This window comes from Gossypium hirsutum, chromosome A06 (genome assembly GCF_007990345.1).
Source record: "Gossypium hirsutum isolate 1008001.06 chromosome A06, Gossypium_hirsutum_v2.1, whole genome shotgun sequence".
Taxonomy (NCBI): domain Eukaryota; kingdom Viridiplantae; phylum Streptophyta; class Magnoliopsida; order Malvales; family Malvaceae; genus Gossypium; species Gossypium hirsutum.
Window position 1 is genome coordinate 14,323,897 of NC_053429.1, and position 23,277 is coordinate 14,347,173.

General features: G+C 37.1%; 1 non-coding gene across 1 annotated transcript; it reads left to right on the top strand.

Moving 5' to 3' along the window:
* Positions 1-22,066: 22,066 nt before the first annotated feature.
* LOC121230968 (small nucleolar RNA R71) lies at positions 22,067-22,173 on the top strand. Its single transcript, XR_005929040.1, has one exon. It is a non-coding gene; the product is annotated as a small nucleolar RNA R71 (small nucleolar RNA).
* Positions 22,174-23,277: the final 1,104 nt, after the last annotated feature.

The window sequence follows — 23,277 nt, forward strand, 5'->3', positions numbered from 1 at the left end:
GGGTTACAAGTCCAAATCGACAACCTCCCTAACTTTTAGGGATTTCGGCTTTTCCTAAAATATGTAAGAAGACTAAGTTTTGGAGAAGACTTACCCCCGATTCCTTAGTGAATGATTCCAATGAGTTTCCCACTCGATCCCGATGTAGATCTCAGCCCTCAGATGATAACAAAAGTCAGGTTTTCAGTGACTTTAGTATTTGGCCAAGTCCCTTTTAATGTGGGGTTTTCGGCTTTTTGCAACTTGTTTTTAGAAAGGTAAAACGAGAGGGTTTTGCTATGGTCTTGTTGTCAAAACTTGAGGTTTTAGAGGGCTAGTGAATCGGCCACAAATGATGAAGAGAAGAGATGTGGTTTTGGTTATAAGAAATCGGCACAAAAAGAATCAAGCTTTCGGGATTTCGGCTTTTTATGGCCACAGGCTATGAAGGTTTTGAAACGGTTGAAGAGAAAAATGGAGATGAACAAGATGGTAGGAAGGTTCGGCAATGGAGGAAAGAAGAAGGAAGATAGATGGAGAGAAGAAGAAAAGAAAAGAAAGGAAGAGAAGGAAGAATGGTCAGAAAAGAAAAAAACGGCACAACACTCCCAAATGCCGAATTTATACCTAGCCTTTGACCTAGCCGAAATTTACCCCCTAAAGAAACCCTTGGCCGGCCAACTCTTGCTCCTCAAGAGTCCACTATTCGGCCAACACCATCCCCCTTGATCAGCACCTAAATCCTCTCCCTTATCCCCTCCTTACTCAATCTCCTGAGCAACTCAAACTCCTCCTGGCAGACTTTTACTTCAGTTCCACTACTTACCTTTTCTGTTCATAAAAATTAATCCCTTGTTTTGCTATCAATGTGACTTGAACCTGGGTCCTCCCTAGCTTCCACACTCCACTTATAGCCTTCCCTGTGGCGTCACTTGCCACTTCACCACTTGCTTCCTTGTGATCTATTTTACACAATTAATTCCTCAAAGCCCACTTTACCAGAACCCCTTTCTCTTATGGAATTAAAATTAATTAAAACTATCGGGTTATCCTAAGCTTAGGCCTTCTAGAGGCCCACTATCACAATTAAACCTACACTTAACAAGCAGAACACAGAATTTTTAATTTTACAAACTTTTTCAGAATTCCCAAAAATTTTGGGGCGTTACAGATAAATAGGCTTACAAGCCAAAATCTTTATAAGCCTCATCTCATGGCTATAAAAAACAAATCAATATAAACCAATACCTTTGGCTAATCACAACAATAGTCATCATAGAAAAACTAAGGCCCTATACATGCCACTCGCATAAAAACATTTCATGTACACATGCCAGTACTCCAAGGATAATGGCTCGATAGTGTGATGCTGCCTCCGACGATCTCCAACCCCGAGCTGACCTGAGAAAACTAAAATAACTGGAAAGGAGGGAGTAAGCTTTACGCTTAGTAAGCTCGCATGAAAATAATAAGCAATGCGATAACATGCTATATTTCATATTCTTTCAAATTCCAGCTAAGCTGTTTTTCCCAAGTCATAGTCATTAAATTATTTATATCGGGATCTACAAAACTCAAAATTAAGTTCAGTTAATTGTCCCGGAAACTAGACTCAAATATATTATTATCATAAAATTTTCAGAATTTTTGGTCTAGCCACATAAGTACAGTTCATTATTCAAAGTCTCCACTATTTTGCTGTTTGACAACTTCAACCTTTCTTCACAAAATTTTATTTATCTCCTAGTACGAGACTCAGATAATGTTCCCGTCTCTTTCTCCTGAAAGTAGACTCATTAAGGATTTCAGTCATCTAAATTTTAACTCATAATTAGTTTTTTACAATTTCTAGTTATTTTCCAAATTTGAGATAGGGGAGCCTGGAATCACTCCGACTCTGTCTCATAAGAATTCAAATATCTCATGATATAGAATTCTTTTCCTTTCATTGTTTTCTTTATGTGAAACTAGACTCACTAAGCTTTAATTTCATATTTTATTAAGCTTCTAACTCAATTTCACTATTTTTAGTGGATTTTCAAAGTCGGACCAATGCTGCTGTCCAAATCTGTTTTGGTACAATATAATGATCACTATCATAAGATCATTTCCAACTATCATGAACTTACCATTTCATGGATCCCTTACTCATTTTTCACAATGGAGCTTAATATAAAAGTTATTATTTCTCATGGGCACACTTAGTCATACATTCCAAGTATAGGATAATTCCCTATCACATGCACTCAATCATCAAATTAGTCTCATGACAATACACCTTGTAAATTTGTCTTAGAAGAGCTCATCATTTATCATTTCATTGATATACATCATATTAATCCCATTGAGTTTCTAGGAAATTCCGATGGATTATCCATTTACCTTCAATTCATAAAAATGATCATTTCATGTATGCACTCCTACGAACCTCACATCTTACGGCGGGATTACCAGTCCAGGCTAAATCCTTTATTGTGACAAACACCCTTACTGAGTATGGATCTAAATTGCCAGTCTAGGCTAAATTCAGACCCTAATCCTATTACCCGTCTGGGCTAAATCCTCAATGCACATATATTCTTCAGGAGGCTTAATCACTCAAGGAACACCCGTTCGGGCTAGATCCTTTCTATATTTGAGATATACGAATTACCCATCCAGGTTAAATCCTTTCTGCAACACATGCAGGATATCAAGTCACATGTAAATCATGGTTTATCCATCAAATTCCCTTTTTAACCTCAACCGAGACATTTTTCAACAAATCATTATCAAGGATGCATTTCATGTAATTTCATGCCATCAATAAATGCAATTATCATGCATTCATAAATCATACAATTAAAAATATTATGAGTTTACTTTGAGTCATCCGAACTTACTTGTCGAAATTTCGTCAAGTACAACAGTGTAGCAATTCATACAACCCAGGTAATAGTAATTTAACACTCAATTCATGTAACAATAATTTACCATTAATTTCACATGACACAACAAGCATTACATTTTTCCATATCATACACACCATCCATCAACTTCTCTTAAACATATTAAATCATACAATTTACCATTTTAGTCCATAACCTTGTATTTTCCCGATTTAAGTTTGAAACACGATTTCCTTGATCTATGATATCACATTTAGCCTATTAATAAGTCACATTATTCATACGGGTCCAAAAATCATATTTTTATAAATTTGCATTTTGACCCCTAAACTTTTGCATATTTGCACTTTTTCCCCAAGGCTTGGAAATTAAACTTCATCCTATTTTTTTCTGTTTTATGACACGATGATCATTATTCCCTTCTATGGAAACATCAAATTCTCACTCTAACATGTACTTATGAACATTTGGTATTTTTACCGATTATGCCGTTTTACTCGTTTTTCATGTAAAATCGCTTAGCAAAAGCTGTTTAACACAATTTCAAGCTTCATATTCTACCATTAAACATCAAAATATATTCATATCATTCATGGGTAAATTATCATGTTACCGGGATTTCAAAAATGTAAAGAACATTAAAAACGGGGCTTGGGATCACTTACAAATGAGCTTGGAAAGCTTGAAAACCCTAGCCATGGTGTTTTTCATGAGACATTCGATCATGAGGAAGAAGATGATCAAATTTGGCTTATTTTTGTCTTTTTAATTCATTTAATTACCAATTTACTAAAATGACCTTAATGAAAAACTTTTAAAAACCTATCATACCATGTCCATTTTTGTCCACAAACTTCAAAATGGTCTAATTACCATTTAAGGACCATTAATTTAAAAACTCATAACAATTAGAAACTTCTAACATGTAGAACTCAACTTTTGGACATTTTACAATTTAGTCCTTTTGACCAGATTGAGTGCCAAAAGTGAAAATTTTCGAGCAAAATTTTCACGAAATTATTCCGTGAAATCGTAGACCATAAAAATATAATAAAAATGAAAGTTTCTTCATCGAATTTGTGGTCCCGAAACCACTATTCTAACTAGGCCCAAAATTAGGATGTTACATTTCTCTCCCTTTAGGGATTTTCGTCCCCGAAAATCTTACCAGGAAAGTGGTTTTGGTTTTCATTTAGATTCTTCAATACTATAAGTGATGTCAGAGAACTTTCACTCAAGCCGAGCTTTTATTACTTTTCTCTTTAAATTCCACATACAAAAATCATAAGTGGTATTCATTTTAGAATACTTTCATCGAAACTTAATCTGTACTAGAAAGCTCATGTACTCAAAAGTCTGATCATACCATCATGTTACATATACATTCGCACCCGAATCTTTTCAGATTCAAATAGTGAAACTAGTTAGTTCCTCTCGGCCTCATACTCTTTATAATTCCACACAGTCCAATTTAACTCTTAGTTACCTTTCATTTCAAGGCCTAGTCTGGCTTTCCCAAGAAATCATGTTATGAATCCCGGATCTCAATCCGATTAGTGGAAATTAAAATTCCATGATATCCAACATTTATAAAGACACGAAATCCTATGAATCTGGTGAGTAGAAATTTTGGTATACCAGCATAATTTGCACATCTTATAACATTTAACAATACTATATATTACTTTCCTCTTTCATGGACAGGAACGATCCAGACAAGAAAATCCATATTAACCTTTTCTATTTCCATTCTAATTCCCAAATGGCAAAAATAATTCTGATGATTCTTGCTATACATCTTTAAACTTTCAACATTTCATGAATTTGTACTCAAAGATAAACAATGATCGTTTCAGCATTTTTAAATACCCAAATTAGCTTCAAATTATCAATATCAGATCTTCCTATCGCATTTGATTCTTCTAGGAAACATACACTTCTTAATTAGACTATTCGTCTTTTTACCCGTCAAGAAAAAAAATCTTATTCTCAAGCATGAATAATAAAATCTTATTCTCAAGCATGAACAATAAAATCTTATTCTCAAGCATGAACATTTCATTAGATTCTAAACGTATATTCCATACATATTGAACAATCAAGTCGACCTTATTCATCTGTAATTGATATCTCAAGAAATTCTCTCTTCTAGTCAACAGAACGATTCAACATACTTCATTCCAAATTCACTCATCATGCTAATCGAAGACCATAACAAATGCATTAGCATAAGTAATACTGATATCTCAACTGAATACATTAACTCTGATTAACTTACTTGAGTTTCACCAATCCACCATACACATTGGGACTTGAAATTTCACCACATTATCAGGATCAATTCAGAGGTATAGTCATATTTTTTCTTTATATACATCAATCACAAGCTGGAGGTGTAACACCCCAAACCCGACCTAGACGTTATGACCGGATCTGATGCGCCACATCGAAGCGTTCAAAACATGCCGTATTACTTAGTTTGGAAAGACTTAGTTCGTGTTGTAAAAGGCACTTTTAAAAGTAGGTTAAAGTGAATGGAAGCTGTGCACCAGGTAGGAAACCAGGAAAGAGAGGAGGTGAGTCCGTCGGACTGCTTAAGTACCAAGCTCCCTTCGGATCCAATCCTAGACATGCACACCGCCATTGCCACACTTTAACATCTCGTATAATTTTGAGAAAACCGTTTGGTTATGTCCATCTTAAGAAAATGATTAAGGTTGAAAATGTCTGCTTAGCGGAAGTCTTACTTGTATTCGTGTCATTTTGAAATCACTTAATGTTTTTGAAAACGCTTCCTAGAGCTAATCTATTTCGTTAGTTATCATAGCTCAGTTTTATTATAATAGAATTAAATAATAAAGAAACAACCCAAACCATAAAAATAATTAGCGGCCTTATTACAAAAAAAAAACCCAAAACCATAAACGAAAATATGGAAAATCTAGTTCACCAGAAGAAAACGAATTTGCAGAAAACGTGTGGCCACTCCGAATCCCGCCCAGCTCCAAGTCCACCAACTAGGGCTCACCTGCAAGGATGGAAGGAAAAGGGGTGAGTTTGGGAAAACTCAGTGTATACAGAAACCCATCCAAAGCCCAAATCAGCTCGAGCCCATTGGGCCTAAGCCCCATTTAGATAACAGTACACAGTGGACGGAAGCCCTTTTTAGAATACAGTAGCAAGGCCTTAGCCCCTTTTTACATAACAGTGTGGCCCATAGGCCCAGTTCAGTAACATAGGTAACAATAGTAGTAATGCATGCAACCCATCTGGGGAGACTACTCAACCCACCAACCGCTACACTGCCCCGTACCAGCCCTACACTCTATGTGGGGAATATCTCAACCCACCCAGCCCTACACTCCACAGTTGCAGCAACGCTGCTCAAATATCAGTAAGTTGAGGCAAAGCCTCCAGTACGTGGATGAACCACTTTCAATACTTCCTCCATCAATACCCCAATCCCATGCAACAGATATTAATAAAGCATATCATGTACAATACAGTATTAATCAATCATGCAGTTTAGCTAATTTAAACCCTAGGGGTATTTCGGTAATTATGCTCTTTAGGGGTAATTTCGTACTTACGCAACTACGCAAGTTATTTCAGTAATTTTTAGCCGTTTTATGCAATTTGGTTCCACCATCTAACTAACATGCTACTTTGCCCATCTCTTACGCATATTGGTCCGTAAGCCCATTGGGCCCAATTTTGGCCCATCGAGGCCCTCTTCTTCCGAAGTACGTTAAGACATCACACAAACTTACTTACCACCTTGCGGTGCTAGATCTAACAATTACTATACGTCTTTGAGAGCATTCGCATACTCACAAGCCCATGAAATGTCGGAATTTCGGCATTTCGGCTTTTGCCGAATTAAACTAAAAAAGGGTGTTCGGTACACACCTGATTCGCGACGACTGCTACTGAGATCCCTTTCGATGTCCTACAATTGATTAGCACAGTTCTTATTTACAAACCGTAATCACTAAACCCAAAACTTGCTCAACCAAAGTCGACCCATGTTCCTAAAAAGCCTTTGAACCCTTACCTTTTTGCCAAAATCGATAGCTAGCTCCAAATCTGATTGTTCCAATGATTCACGCTTTTGATCCAACGCTTAAGAAGACTCTAATCACCGAAAGAAAAGATCAGTTACAAACCCTTAAAGCCTTATGCTCAAATCGACAGCCTCCCTAATTTTTAGGGACTTCAGCTTTTCCTAACATCGTAAAATAAGAACAGATCTGAGATGATAAGTACTTACCCCTTACTCCTACTTGATTTCCACGCAATCCGGTGCAGATTTATCCTTAGAACAATGGTAAAACCCGAATCCAGGGGTTAAAGAAGTTTCAGCTAAAAGCCCCTGAACCAATGGTACTTTCGGTTTTTGGGTGGTGAAGGAGATGACGATATGAGGCTATGACCTTGAAGTAGAGTTGCCGTCAGGTATCTAGGATTAAGAAAAGATAATCGTAGATTTAATAAAAATAAAAGAACATAGAAGGACCTGGCTTTGAAGAAATCGGCACAAGCAGTGATCACAGGATTTCGGCTTTTGCGACTTCAGCAAAGGTGCTGATGAATAGCAGGTTTGATGGACGGCTTTGGGGAAGAAAAATAAAAAAAGAAGAATAGGAGAAGTGGTAGTTTCGGCTAGAGAGAAAAAAAGAGAGAAAAGAAAACCTTGTGATGTCTGAGCAGAAGAGAACGGCACCACTCAATACCCTAGGTGCCGAAATACTAACCTCAAAACCCCCTGCCGATTTTTCCCTCTTCAATTCCCAAAATTCGGCCAACTCCTAGCCTCTCTCCTAATCCCTTAAATCTCTCCCCTTATCACTCCTTAATCCAAGCGTTTAGACTGATCCAAAACTCCCCTTTAGCAGAATCCACCTAGACTCCAACACTACCCCTCCTGCACTTAAAAATAAATGCATCTATTTGTCAACACAGGGAATCGATCCCATGCCTTCCTCAAAGCTCCACACGCCACCTTTTTAGGAGCTTAGTGGCGTCACCCTTGCCACTTTACTAACGGTCTTTTTGTGATGCAATTTACCCATCACTCCACTTAAGGGCCACTTAGCCAGAGCCCCTAACTCTTAAGTCCAAAAATTCAAAAATTCAACCGGGTTTTGGCCAACACATGGGCCTTCTATAAGCCCATTTACCTACTCAAAATATTAATCTCACATCCAAATACAAAATTTTAAAGTCTTAATAAAATATTGAAAACCGCGAATAAATACGAAAATCAGGATGTTACAGGAGGTCATGCTCTAAATGCAAGCCATGATCAACAAGTTACAAGATAAAATATCCAGAAAAACCAAGATAGAGAAATCTGAAACGGAGAAGCCTAGAATAAAGAAATCCAAGATAAAGAAATCCATGATAAGGAAATCCAATTTACAGTACTGCATCAGAAGAACGAGAACTAGACTCATTAAAATATGAAAGACCCCAATGGTTTTTCAAAGAAAAGAAATCTAGAATAACATCATTCCAAACCACTGACAACAAATATGACCGGGACTATATGCTTCTCATATATATATAAAATCAATTAGAGCAATGATCGGTAGAAATAGAATCATGGCACCCTGCACAATTTCTCATCGATTCCCAACAGGCAAAATATAACAAAATACTAGAGAAAAACAGAACCATGCAGATTATAATCCAATTAGACTGACAACACATTCGTCTAACATTAAGATCAGGGAACAGTTTCATAATATAAGAATTCATCAGGGATTAGATAACCCCAATAATATTTTCGGTGTCAAATAATCTCATACCATATTTCAATAGAGACAATAACAAATTGTTCACTGTAATTACCATGCTTGGACATTTCATATTTCGAACATTATTCCTTTAACTATTTCTGCCGTCCCAAATTCCATAATATTCCCCTCACTAAGAAAACCTGTTCACGAGGGAATTTCAATCAATACATTTCTCGACAACATACCAGGATAGATCATTTTACCAAAATTAACCTTTTCTGCTAACTACGATGTTGCGAAAGTTAAATAATCTTTCTATCAATCCGATATCTTTCTAGCTCATGTCTGTACTTATCAACCCATTCTCAATCTCTAATCATTCTTATAACCATTCCATCATTGAACTCGTTGGTTTCTCACCTAGAAACTCATTTAACATAAATCTTAGGAATTTCCATTATAAAACACCACTTTGGTAAGGGGGAGGGGGTCATAGGGCCTCTAACTCAACTCTCATATATATATACATGTAACACAATTTTCATCATAGCAATCATATCTCAATCATATCATTCATTTCGAGTAAATAACATTCATATTGATTTAATGCCCACTTTCCAGTTATCTCATTTAGTCAAGTATAATTATGCATGCATTACATGTTTTCTGGATAACTTTACTTATCTATTCATCTAATCATATAAGTCATGCACATGATATCATACATGGGCCACCAAACACAGATAAGTTTATCACAATCCATACTTTTACCTCGTATACTATCATTTAGACATATCGTTACAATCATATGAATCAGTCAAAGTAATTTAACATATTTACTTAAGCTATATGAGCTTATCAACCATGATTTTTCATATAAGCGTACGTGAATATTCATTCCATCTATATCTTTGGTAAGTTATCTAAACACATGCATTCACTCAAGCAAATCAACAATTTGCATCATAAAATTATCTATTAATCCTAGATAAGCTCATTTCACCATGTACACATTTTATGAATCCTCATTCCTACCTTTGCAAGTTTCAGTTCATCATGACTATACTTGACTCAAATAATTTAGCATCACATTCAAGATGGTCGGTGTAGCTTGGTTGGAGAGTACCTTTGTCTAAACAAAGTGGCTTTTATACATGTCGGGAGACATCACACTATCACGGATCGGTGGCATGTATAGCTGGACTCTCATACATATGTTAGGTTAGTTCAAGAACTGACTAAACCATAGCTCTGATACCACTAAATATAACACCCCTCACTCGTATCCAACTCCGAGACAGGGTTCAAGACGTTACCGGACTTAAACATTCACAAACATACAAAACCGGGTTACCAAATTTTGCCCAAAATTAAAACCTTTCAAATACATGCATATTATACCTTATATAGGCCTTCGAAGACTATAACATTAATCAGGGTGATTCGAGACTAAACCGAGAACTTTGAAAATCTTTGGGCAACTTAACCAATTTTTTAGCTTTAGACAGTCATACGTCCGTGTAGGTTGGGCCGTGTGGTCACACACATCCATTTGGCTTGGGACATGCCCGTGTTCTCAGCCCGTGTAACTCTCTATTTATGACGTCAGCAACCTTTTGAGGGCATATGGCCAAGGCACACACCCGTGGCCAAAGGCCGTGTCCTCCACACGGCTGAGACACACGGCCGTGTCTCAACCTGTGTGGTCAAGACTTAGGCTAATTTCAAAGCCTTTTTCTCATCTTTACATACACACTCATACACGATTTCAATGGCATTCATCATGTACATATGCCATATACTTCTCATACATAGTGAACAAGCACAATCACATAACCACATCACAAGACATCAACACATATCATGGATAAATAGGCTTACAAGCCAAAATCTTTATAAGCCACATCTCATGGCTATAAAAAACAAATCAATATAAACCAATATCTTTGGCTAATCACAACAATAGTCATCATATAAAAACTAAGGCCCTATACATGCCACTCGCATAAAAACATTTCACGTACACATGCTAGTACTACAAGGATAATGGCTCGAGAGTGTGATGCTGTCTCCGACGATCTCCAACCCCGAGCTGACCTAACAAGACTAAAAGAAATGGAAAGGATGGAGTAAGCTTTATGCTTAGTAAGCTCGCATGAAAATAATAAGCAATGCGATAACATGCTATATTTCATATTCTTTCTATTTAGTCAAATTCTAGCTAAGCTATTTTTCCCGAATCACACTCATTAAATTATTTATATCTGGATCTACGAAACTCCAAATTAAGATCTGTTAATTTTCCCAGAAACTAGACTCATATATCTTATTATCATAAAATATTTAGAATTTTTGATCTAGCCAATAGTATAGATCATTATTCAAAGTCTCCCCTTTTTTGCTATTTGACAACTTCGACCTTTCTTCACTAAAATTTATTTATCTCCTAGTACGAGACTCAGATAATGTTCTTGTATCTTTCTCCTGAAAGTAGACTCATTAAGGATTTCAGTAATCTTAATTTTAACTCATAATTATTTTCTTATAATTCTAATGATTTTCCAAATTTGAGACAGGGGAGTCTGTAATCACTCTGACTCTGTCTCACAAGAATTCAAATATCTCATGATACAAAATTCTTTTGCTTTCATTGTTTTCTTTATGTGAAACTATACTCATTAAGCTTTAATTTCATATTTTATTAAGCTTCTAACTCAATTTCACTATTTTTAGTGGATTTTCAAAGTCGGACCAATGCTGCTGTCCAAATCTATTTTGGTACAATATAATGATCACTATCATAAGAACATTTCCAACTATCACGAACTTACCATTTCATGGATCCCTTACTCATTTTTCAAAATGGAGCTCAATATAAAAATTATTATTTCTCATGGGCACACTTAGCCGTACATTCCTAGTATAGGATAATTCCCTATCACACGCACTCAATCATCAAATTAGTCTCATGACAATACACCATGTAAATTTATCTTAGAAGAGCTCATCATTTATCATTTCATTGATATACATCATATTAATCCCATTGAGTTTCTAGGAAATTCCGATGGATTATCTATTTACATTCAATTCATAAAAATTATCATTTCATGTATGCACTCCAGCAAACTTCACATCTTACGGCGGGATTACCAGTCCAGGTTAAATCCCCCGTATCGTAAACTCATAAGGTGATGTCAGGATTACCAGTCTAGGCTAAATCCCTTATTACGATAAACACCCTTACTGAGTTTGGATCTAAATTGCCAGTCCAGGCTAGATTCAGACCCTAATCGTATTACCTGTCCGGGCTAAATCCTCAATGCACTCGGGTGGCTTGATCACTCAAGGAACACCTGCCTGGGTTAGATCCTTTGTATATTTGAGATCTACAGATTACTCGTCTGGGCTAAATCCTTTCTGCAACACATGCAGTATCTCAAGTCATATGTTAATCATGGTTTATCCATCAAATTCCCTTTTAACCTCAACCGAGACATTTTTCAACAAATCATTATCAGGGATGCATTTCAAGCAATTTCATGCCATCAATAAATGCAATTATCATGCATTCATAAATCATACAATTAAACATATTATGAGTTTACTTTGAGTCATCCGAAATTACATTTTGAAATCTCGTCAAGTACAACCGTGTAGCAATTCATACAACCTAAGTAATAGTAATTTAACATTCAATTCATGTAACAATAATTTGCCATTCAATTTCACATGACACAACAATAATTACATTTTTCCATATCATACACACCATCCATCAACTTCTCTTAAACATATTAAATCATACAATTTATGCCATATCAATAGAGAATTACAATTCATGCATGGTAGTGCATTATTATTGACACACGAACTTACCTCGATCTAGAAACGATAATTTACCATTTTAGTCCATAACCTTGTATTTTCCCGATTTAAGCCCGAATCTCGATTTCCTTGATCTATAATATCAAATTTAGCCTAATAATTAGTCATATTATTCATACGGGTCCAAAAATAATATTTTTACAAATTTGCATTTTGACCCTTAAACTTTTGCATGTTTTCACTTTTTCCCCAAGGCTCGGAAATTAAACTTCATCCTATTTTCTTATGTTTTATGACATGCTAATCATTTTTCCCTTCTATGGCAACAGCAAATTCTCACTCTGACATGTAGTTATGAACAGTAGGTATTTTTACGAATTATGTCGTTTTACTCGTTTTCACGTAAAATCGCTTAGCAAAAGTTTTTTAACACAATTTCAAGCTTCATATTCTACAATTAAACATCAAAATACATACATATCATTCATTGGTAAATTTTTAAACACAAACCCTAGCTCAAAATAATGGTAGAAATGAGTAGATCATGTTACTAGGATTTAAAAATGTAAAGAACATTAAAAACGGGGCTCGGGATCACTTACAAATGAGCTTGGAAAGCTTTAAAACCCTAGCCATGGTGTTTTTCATGAGTCATTCAGCCATGAGGAAGAAGATGATCAAATTTGGCTTATTTTTGGCTTTTTAATTCATTTAATTACTAATTTACTAAAATGCCCTTAATGAAAAACTTTTAAAAACCTATCATACCATGTCCATTTTTGTCCACAAACTTCAAAATGGTCTAATTACCATTTAAGAACCTTTAATTTAAAAACTCATAACAATTAGGCACTTCTAACATGTAGAACTCAAATTTTGGACTTTTTTATAATTTAGTCCTTTTGACCAAATTGAGTGCCCAAACGTCAAAATTTTCGAACAAAATTTTCAAAAAATCACTCCATGAAATTGTAGACCATAAAAATATAATAAAAATAAAGTTTTCCTCATCAGATTTTTAGTCCTGAAACCACTGTTCCGACTAGGCCTAAATCAAGATGTTACAGGTATGAAATTGTGATAAGATGATGAGTTTATACATTTGAAGCTTATATAAATTGTAATGATTTAGGCATATTGATTTGATATACTTTGGTTGTGGATTTGAGTAGTAAACTGGTTGGTATTTGAATGGCATGGAACATGTATGAATTGGTTGATTTGGTTGCCTATAAATGTATGAAATGATGTAAAAATGTTGTGGATTTGGTATGCTTGAGATAGGTGGAAAATATGGCTTAAATCAAGCCTAATTTCACCCCACACGGTTGAGCACACAGGCGTGTGTCTCGACCGTGTGCCTGCTTTAACTTAGTTTTACAAGTCAGTCTCGAACACGGCCTAGACACATGGGTGTGTCTGGTAGTCGTGTGAGTACACAGTCTTGGCACATGGGCATGTGTGGCCATTTCGAAGGATACACAGGCTGGACATAAGGGCGTGTGGTCGGCCGTGTGACCCAAGTCAGTTTCGACCACGGCCAAGGCACATGGGTGTGTCTTGTGGCCGTGTGGACAAGTCCTAGACGCATGGGCGTGTCTAATGCTGTGTAAGGCACTTGGCCTGCTAACACGGGCGTGTGACCTTTATAACTTTGAAAAATTTTATATGCATTCGGTTTACTCCCGACCCCTTTCTAAAACATGTTTAAGGTCTTGTTGACCTATGTAAGGGACTTTGTATTGATGTATGACTATGATGCTATGATGATTGTGAAATGAACATTAAATGTCTCGATATGTCTGGTAATGCCTCTTAACCCTAGTCTAGCGACAGATACGGGTTAGGGGTGTTACAAATGCACCTGAATTAGCTAAGCGATCCTAACCAGAAAACGGCTAATGGACACATAATTGAAATGTGCATGCTTAATTTAGATCCTAACCTGATTAAAATGCAGGTTGCATAACAACTCTAACCAAGCTATGTTATCTACATATATTTTAGAATTGTGTGATTAAATTGTTTCAAACCTAAGACGTCCCTATTACCTCACACGAATACTAAGAAACCTGATCACGTAATTTGTAACAAGTAATAAATCTTTATAATGAAGATTAAACCTAAACTAACTATTATCATGACGAAAAGGCTAGCGCACCTATCGAACAATAGTATAGTAATGGCAAGACTGGGGTATCGTACCCAAGGGAACCAAAAGTAATAGTAATAACTATCTTTTCATTATTTAACCTAGAAATAAAGAGGGGTTGTTTATTAAACTAATTAACTAACTAAACTAAAGCAAAAAGAAAATTTGGAAAAATACTTGAAGAAAAGTAATTGATAAAGACGACACCCAAGGAGGAATCCACCTAGATTTCACTTGTTATCTGACTCTGAACCAGACGATTTATTCACTTGACTTGATCATGAGACTCCCTAACCTATATTATTATCTCTTTTGAGACTAATAACACCTAACCCTCAGTTGAATTAATCAAAATTTATTTCTTAATTAAAACCCCTAGGGAAGCAATAAATCGATCTATGGACTCCCATATTAGCTTTCACCCTAATTCGGAAAAATCTCGTAGCCCTATTTCTAGGCGTTCGATCAACTCCACTTAATTATGCCAAATCTACTCTTAGACAGAGACTTTTGCTCCTCTGCATAAGCACATCAAATCATGAATTAATACCTGAAATATTAACTCAAGCATTAAGAAGACATAATTAAGAACAAATTAAGTATTTATCATATAGTTCAAATAATAATAACAAGATCCATCATAGGTTTCAACCCCCTTAGGTATCTAAGGGGTTTAGTTCATAATAAAATAAGAGTACATCTCAAAAGTATGAAAATAACAAAACATAAAAAAAACTCTAAAACCCCTAAGGGAATTCTGAGAGAGATCTTCAATCTTAGAGTAGCTCCGACTTTTGGGATGGATCGTTTGGCTTTCTTCAAGTAATTCCCGACGTGTGGTTTTGTTCTCTAGAAAAGTTCTGAAGGGGAGCGGCCCCTTTCTAAGTCATACTTAGGGTGTTTATATAGGCTTTGGATTGGCTTTCTTCCTCCCTAAGTATCTTTTTCTATGTAAAATACAACTCTTTGAAAAAGGGACACGCCCGTGTGCCATGGTCGTGTGACGTGATTGCCAGGCCATGTTCGATCCGATAAATTGCACATGGCTGTGTGGGTCAATGGCTAGGCCGTTTGAATCGTGAAAACCTTGGTCGACACCCTCGAAAGACACGAGCGTGTGAGCTGCCCGTGTGGCAAGGCTTAGGCCGTGTCATCTTCTCGATTTGGTCCGTTTTGTCCCTTTTTGGCTCATTTTTGGGTCCTTTTGACTCTTGGTGCTCTCCTGAGTACAAAACATGAAATAATCGGATTAAGAGCACCAAAATCCATAAATCTTGTAATAAATATCCTTAAATATGCTAGGTATTTGGGGTAAAAATATGTATAATTTGGTGTTTATCAAATACCCCCACACTTAAGCATTTGCTTGTCCTCAAGCAAAACTCTCATTTACTGCTAGAATTCATTCCTTTCAATCACATAATCATTACTGATAGTGTTACAAGTTATTCCATAGAAAATCATACATCGAGAATTCAACTATAGGGGCATTAAAAGCCTCAAACAATCTAAATTGAATATTTTGATAATAAAATCATTGGTAATCTCCTTCCTCTAAGTAATTAACTTTAGTCCTAAATATACAAGAAATGACATCCTCACTAAAGATTCGCTCAAATCATTCAAGGTGTTTAAGGTTCAAGATTAAGCACTCGATTGTCTAACATGAGAAGATATTACCATAGGCTTGCATGGTTGTAAATGAAGCACTCAAATCATTCAATCAAATCTCCACCACTTGCAAATGATATGATACACAAACCAAAAGGTCTTTGCATGGTTGTAACGAGGTTTAGGTAACGGGTATGAATACAAGCTGAAGAGACAAAGGTTAAAATCAAGATAATTTCAATATATTACCCCACTATAAAAAACTTAATTACTGAATCACAAACAAATATCTAGAACTATATTACATGAGCTCTCATTTTTTTTAAGAACAAATCAAGTCAATACAATATAGAAATCATACTTCCTGATTTAGTAACAAAAAATGGTGAACATAGTGAGGTAAAAATATTAAAAATAATCCCGATAAGAAAGGGTAAATTTTGTAGGAGGATTTCAACAATAATGGGTTAATGGGTTAATGATGAGGGTTAATTAATAAAAAGGTTTAGTAGGCTCAAGGGGTTTACTAAGGGTTTAATTATGTGGGAAGGCTTTTTATGGAGTAAGTGAGTTAAATCCTAAGTTCCTTTATCATCTCAGTATATCAAATCATACGTGTGATCTCGACATGTATAATTGAAGCAAGTTCTAGAATAACAGTTCAATGTTGACACACTCAAACCACAAAAGAAGTGAGCAAGAAAGAAAGCTATATGTTCAAAAAGGCTCAAAAATCTCACCAAAAATTTGGTTTTTGATGTCATTCCTGTATACTTAAGATTTCAAGATAATGCCTAAATTTAGGAAAATAGTCTAAAAATTTTAGTTCTCAAAATATCAACTTATCATGCTCGATTCTCTAATGTCCTATAATTAAATAATCATGCATAATTCCCATGGTCTAATTCATGACATATCAATAATAATTATAAATCAATCAGAATTCATTCGATCAATATTATAAGAAAATCACTTAAGCACAAGATCAAATTCAGGGATTTAAGAATAATGCAAAAAGTTAGGCATCATGTTAATGTTCACCCCCCACACTTAAGATGTACATTGCCCTCAATGTACAAAGATAGATTATTCAAAATAAAGAAAATCATAAGAGGGAAGGAGGTGAAACTCCCTGTTATATGGATGTGGAGCTTGATTCTGAGGCTGGAGTGTTTGGGGAAAGTGGTAGCTACCATTGTTCTTAGCTAAATGAAGAAATTGGGTCGTTGAACATGGCACTCGTGAGGTATTGTTTCCCATTTGTTTCCTCATTCCGTAAAATATTCCTAGCAGTTTTGCTTGGAAGTTTGTAGAATCATGAAGAGCTTATTAAGAATTGGTGTGGAAGAGAGTGTAGTGGGATTACTCGTTAGAGATGCCAGAGAAATGAAGAAAGTAAAAATTACTAATATAGATATGTCTTTCAAAAGGAAATAATAAAATTGAAATGAAAATAAAAATAAAAAGATAAGAGGATTCAATGATCCTCGTTAGTGGGGCCCTTAGGTGGTGGCGCTGGAGTGGCAATGTGAAAATGCTGCCACAGCTGCTGCATCATGGCCTGCATGTCGTCCATTTGTCTATCACGTCGTCAATCTCGCTCGTGAATCATCTCGAACTGTGTAGTGCAATACTGCTCGAAGTGAGTGAGTAGGTCGGAAAGGTGTGCCAATGAAGCAGCTGCATGAACTGGTCGCTCCCTAGGTGGCATGGTAGAAGGCTCCTCGTGCTGTGGGGGGACATCATCAGGAATGTCCTCCAGATCTTCCTCGTCAATGGCTTGAGTGAGACGGTATTGAGGAGGATCGGTCACACGGCGACGCTCAATCATCTTCATGTGTAACATAGTCGTGATGCCCTGTGGGGACATCTGACCTATCAGTGTAAGTGCTGATGACTGGGCCACGGTGTTGAGGAGGCCGAAGTGTTTGGCAAGGCGCGTCACGTAAAGGCCGATAGAGATTACTCCCTTTCGATGCCGCTCGATCTGATGGCGAATGGCGAAAGCGATGAAGCAAGTCAGTCACGTGTGCATTCGCCATGCACCATAAATAGTAGGCGTCGTAGGTGTTGACAACGTCGGTGCTCTCTCTCCTTCTGGTCAAGGTGTGTGCCAATATGGCATGGAGATAGCGTAGGGAAGGGGCGAGAGCTGAGACCTTCGAGCGGCTGGGGTCGTAGGTGGAAGAGAGTGGTGCCAAAGCTTTCCAGCACAAGGAGGGAGAAATGTGTATATTACGTGGTAGTGCATTCATGTCCTCCTCCTCCATAAACTCATCGGTGTAAAGTCCCAGAGTGACTCCAAACTCTGGGACACTCATCACGTGAACTAGACTACCTAATTGGAAGTGAATAGTGCATGGGTCGTCATTGTTCGTCATCACCACCTGTAAATGAAAAGTAGAGCATAATTCTAAAGTTAACTCTAAATAAGTGGGCTCGGTAATAGCGAAGAATCGTTCCCATGGGTTTATGGACAGGAGGGCGCAGATGGCATCAGCTAGCTGGACTTGCTCTACGGCAGCCCAGTCAATGCAACGACTTGTAGTGAGGGGTCGCGCGCGTAGTTTCTGAAATAGCTCCTCCTACGAAGCTTGCGAAAATTCAAGGAATGGGTGTCGAACTTCGGCTATAGCACGTACCAAGGAAGAACCCGATCCCCTACGTCTCTTTGAGGATGGGACCGCGACCTTTTTGTCTCTCGATGATGACATAATGTACCTGAAAAGGTATGAGCATTGATATGGTAGTTCCAAATGTGTTAACATTTACCGGTATCAAGTAAGAGGTGAAATTTTTATATGATTATTCAGAAACATGTACTGAAATAAAAAATGCATCATCAGTTAAGCAAGAATCCTAGAACTAGTATATGCTATTTAGTAGATTAAACAATCCAAATATAGAAAATACTAAAGCAAATTCCTAACTTAATTAGAAAAAATTGGTAATATTAACAATATCTTTGTAAAGCATATAGAATACTAATGTAGCAACACAAATTGGAAAAACAAAGTTGAAAAACTGAACCAAAAACTGCTGTAGGGCGGCACATGGGCGTGTTGATGGCGAGCACGGGCATGTGGCATGGGTGTATATCTGTGTAGAGGAAAAATGGAGGGGAAAGTGAGGATTAATTCAGGGGGAGTGGATTTTAGGGTGGTTTGAGCGTTGGGGAAGTGAGAATCTGAGTAATGGTGGCCGGAATAGGGATTAGGGAGTGGGGAAGGGGAGATTTTAGCTAAGGTTTTGAAAGGAAGAAGAAAATGAACAGTGGTTTGCTTATATAGGGGGAAGCCACACGGCCTAGGGCCACGCCTGTGTACTCTGAAAGTGAGCCCTTGTTTTTCGAATTTTTCAATTTAGGTCGTGCCCGGCTACTATCCCACGCCCGTTTGTTTTGGGCGTGTGTGGCCTACGGCCATATCGTACGGCCGTGCTTAGTTTTGTTCGCTTCTCCCATGCCCGTGTATTGTTGTCCATGGCTTATAGGCATGGGCGTGTCTCACGCCCGTGTCGAAGAAACAGAATCCCTTGCCACTGGTACACCTGTGTTTTTCCATTCCCGCGCTCGTGTTCTCCTATCAAGTTCACCCACGGCCATGTCGCACGGCCGCGGGGATTTATTGCATCTCGTGTTTTTGGGAAATCATGTCCTGCTTCTACACAGTCGTATCGCAGGGTCGTGTTTCTTCCCCTACTTGGCCACGGTCTTAGGCACGCCTATGTGCCTGGCCATGTGTGCTGAAAAACTTTGCAATTCAAAGATAAATCTAATTATTTAAAGTGTTAGAAAAAAATAAAAAAAAATAAAGAAACCAAAATATGTTAGTGCTCGGGTTGCCTCCCGAGAAACGCTTATTTATAGTCTAAGCTCGACTTACCTCTTTAGTGAATGGTCAGGGTGATTCGAGGAGTTTATACTCCTCATTCCTGCTATCAATCTCATCAAAATAGAGTTTTAATCGGGTGTTGTTTACCTTAAAAGTGCCAAACTTGGGGTGACTCACCTCCACCGTACCGAATGGAAAAATATTAAGTACCGTAAGAGGGATTTCCTCATTCGGTGTGGTAATGACAATGTGAGGATCTGACGCATCTAGTAAGACTTTATCGCCAACCTTAAGTTGATGTGGAGAGGTTTCGGGCTTGTTTTGGCGTAGTTTTAGTTTATCATGTGTTCTCAATTTATGTTCTCGCCATTCGTCTAGCTCCTCTATCCGTAGCCTTCGTTCTTCATGAATGTGTCCTCTATCATTTCTGGAACATCGCTCGTGAACTTCTTTGAAGCTTAATTTCTGCAAAGTCATATTGTCAGTTTTAGCAGATTGGTGTAGACTATTACCATGAATGTTTGATGTGATGCCAGAATTACGAGCTTGAAGGGTGAGCGTTTCGTCTCCCACATGAAATGTAAGCTCACCTGTGCCAACATCAATAATTGTTTTAGCAGTTGCTAAAAAGGGCCTCCCTAAAATCAAAGGGGTGTTATTATCCTCTTCTATGTCTAGAACAACGAAATCAACTGGAAATATGAACTTATCTACTTTCACGAGTACATCTTCAATAATAGCCCTAGGGAATCTTATAGTTTTATCTGCCAATTGAATGGTCATCCTAGCTTGTTTAGGTTTCCCAAGACCTAGTTGCTTAAACATTTTGTAAGGCATGACGTTAATACTAGCCCCTAAATCAGCTAATGCACGACGTATATCTAAACTACCAATTAAGAAAGGAATTGTAAAACTCCTGGATCTTTCAATTTGTGGAGTAGCTTATTCTGTAGAATAGCTAAGCAGACTGTATTTAGCTGCACATAAGACGCTTCGTCCAACTTCCGCTTATTTACTAAAATCTCTTTTAAAAATTTCATTACATTTGTCATCTGTGACAAAGCTTCCATAAACGGTAAGTTAATATGTAATTTTTTCAAAAGTTTAAGGAATTTATCGAATTGTCCGTTTGAGCGATCTTTCCTTGTCGCGTTAGGGCATGGCACACGAGGTTTATATTCGACAGTCACTGGTTTGTTTGTATTTTGACCTACCTAATCTTTCCATTTGCTTACCACAATTTCTTGCCTCGGTTCTGGTTCAGGCTCAACGACTCCTTTGTCATCTTGAGTATTAATTGCATTGAGTTGTTCCGTTGGGTTAGGCTCGGTATTACTTGGCAAACTACCTTGTGGTCATTCGGAGATCAGTTTGGAAAGCTGGCCTATCTGAGTTTCGAGTCCTTCGATCGATGCTTGTTGATTTTTAAGTCCTGTCTTGGTAATTTGGAAACAAGTTTCTGACACTGATATGAACTTTGAGAGCATCTCTTCAAGATTTGGTTTCTTCTCTTGTTGATAAGGTGGCTGTTGAAAACCCTGAAGATTTTGTAGCTTTTGATTCCCTTGAACACCCTAGGAGAAATTTGGATGGTTCCTCCCACCTGCATTATAAGTATTACTGTATGGGTTATTTTGAGATCTAAAGTTATTGTTACCCATATAGTTGACTTGTTCCTCTTCGGTTGTGGGATTGAAGGGTTGATATTCTGTATGCACACCTCCTCCACTTTCGTCACACCTCATTACTGGATGTACCTGCGTAAAGCCAAGTAAACCATCAATTTTTTTATTGAGAAGTTCTACTTGATTTGACAGCATAGTAACTGAGTCGATGTTATAAATGCCGGCTGTTTTCATTGGCTTTGTCCTCATAACTTGCCACTGATATTTATTCAGTGACATCTCCTCTATAAACTCGTAGGCATCTTCCAGTGTTTTATTGTTGATGGTTCCGCCAGCAGCCGCGTCAACCATTTGCTGAGTCGAGGGATTCAGACCATTGTGGAATGTTTGTACTTGAAGCCAAAGCGGTAACCCATGGTGAGGGCACCTTCTCAGTAAGTCCTTGAATCTCTCCCATGCATCATAAAGTGTTTCTAAATACATCTGCACAAAAGAAGAGATATCATTACGTAATTTAGCCATTTTAGCCTGCGGAAAGTATTTTAGTAAAAATTTTTCGGTCATTTGCTCCCAAGTAGTAATTGACCCTCATGGTAATGGGCTCAACCACTGTTTAGCTTTGTTCCTTAATGAAAAAGGACATAACCGAAGATGAATGGCATCATCGAAACGCCATTGATTTTGAATGTATCACAAAATTCCAGAAAATTTGCTAAGTAAGCGTTGGGATCTTCATCCTGCAAACCATCAAACTGAACAAACTGTTGTATCATCTGAATAGTGTTAAGTTTTAATTGAAAAGTATTTGCAGCTACAGTAGATCTAACTATGCTAGATTCAGTTCCTGTTAGAGAAGGTTTAGCATAATCATACATAGTGCGTGGAGTAGGATTTTGATTAGCCGCAATTGCAGGAGGTAGCTGATTCCCTTGGTTTTCAGCCATCTCGTTGGTTGGGAGTTGAGTATCATCTTCTTGCTCGTTCATCGTGTATCATAAGTTGCGCCTTATGGGAGTTGAGTATCGTCTTCTTGCTCGTTCTCCGTGTATCGTAAGTTGCACTTATCTCTCTTTGATTTCTACGAACTGTACGATCGATTTCTTCGTCAAAAAGTAATGATCCCGTTGGGTTTCTTCTAGTCATAAACTATAAAAACCTGCCAAGAAAAAGAAAAAGTAAATTAATAAATAATAAACTAAATAATTAAATTAAATTAAATTGCAAGAAAAATAAATGTCTAAAGTAATAAAAATTGAGCGTTCCTAATATTTTAGCTCCCCGGCAACGGCGCCAAAAACTTGATCGCGCGATTCGTAACAAGTAATAAATATTTATAATGAAGATCAAAACTGAACTAACTATTATCACGATGAAAAGGCAAGCGCATCTATCAAACAATAGTATAGTAATGGCAAGACCAGGATATCGTATCCAAGGGAACCAAAAGTACTAGTAATAACTATCTTTTTATTATTTAACCTAGAAATAAAAAGGGGTTGTTTATTAAACTAATTAACTAACTAAACTAAAGCAAAGAGAAAATTTGGAAAAATACTTGAAGAAAAGTAATTGATAAAGACGACACCCAAGGAGGAATCCACCTAGATTTCACTTGTTATC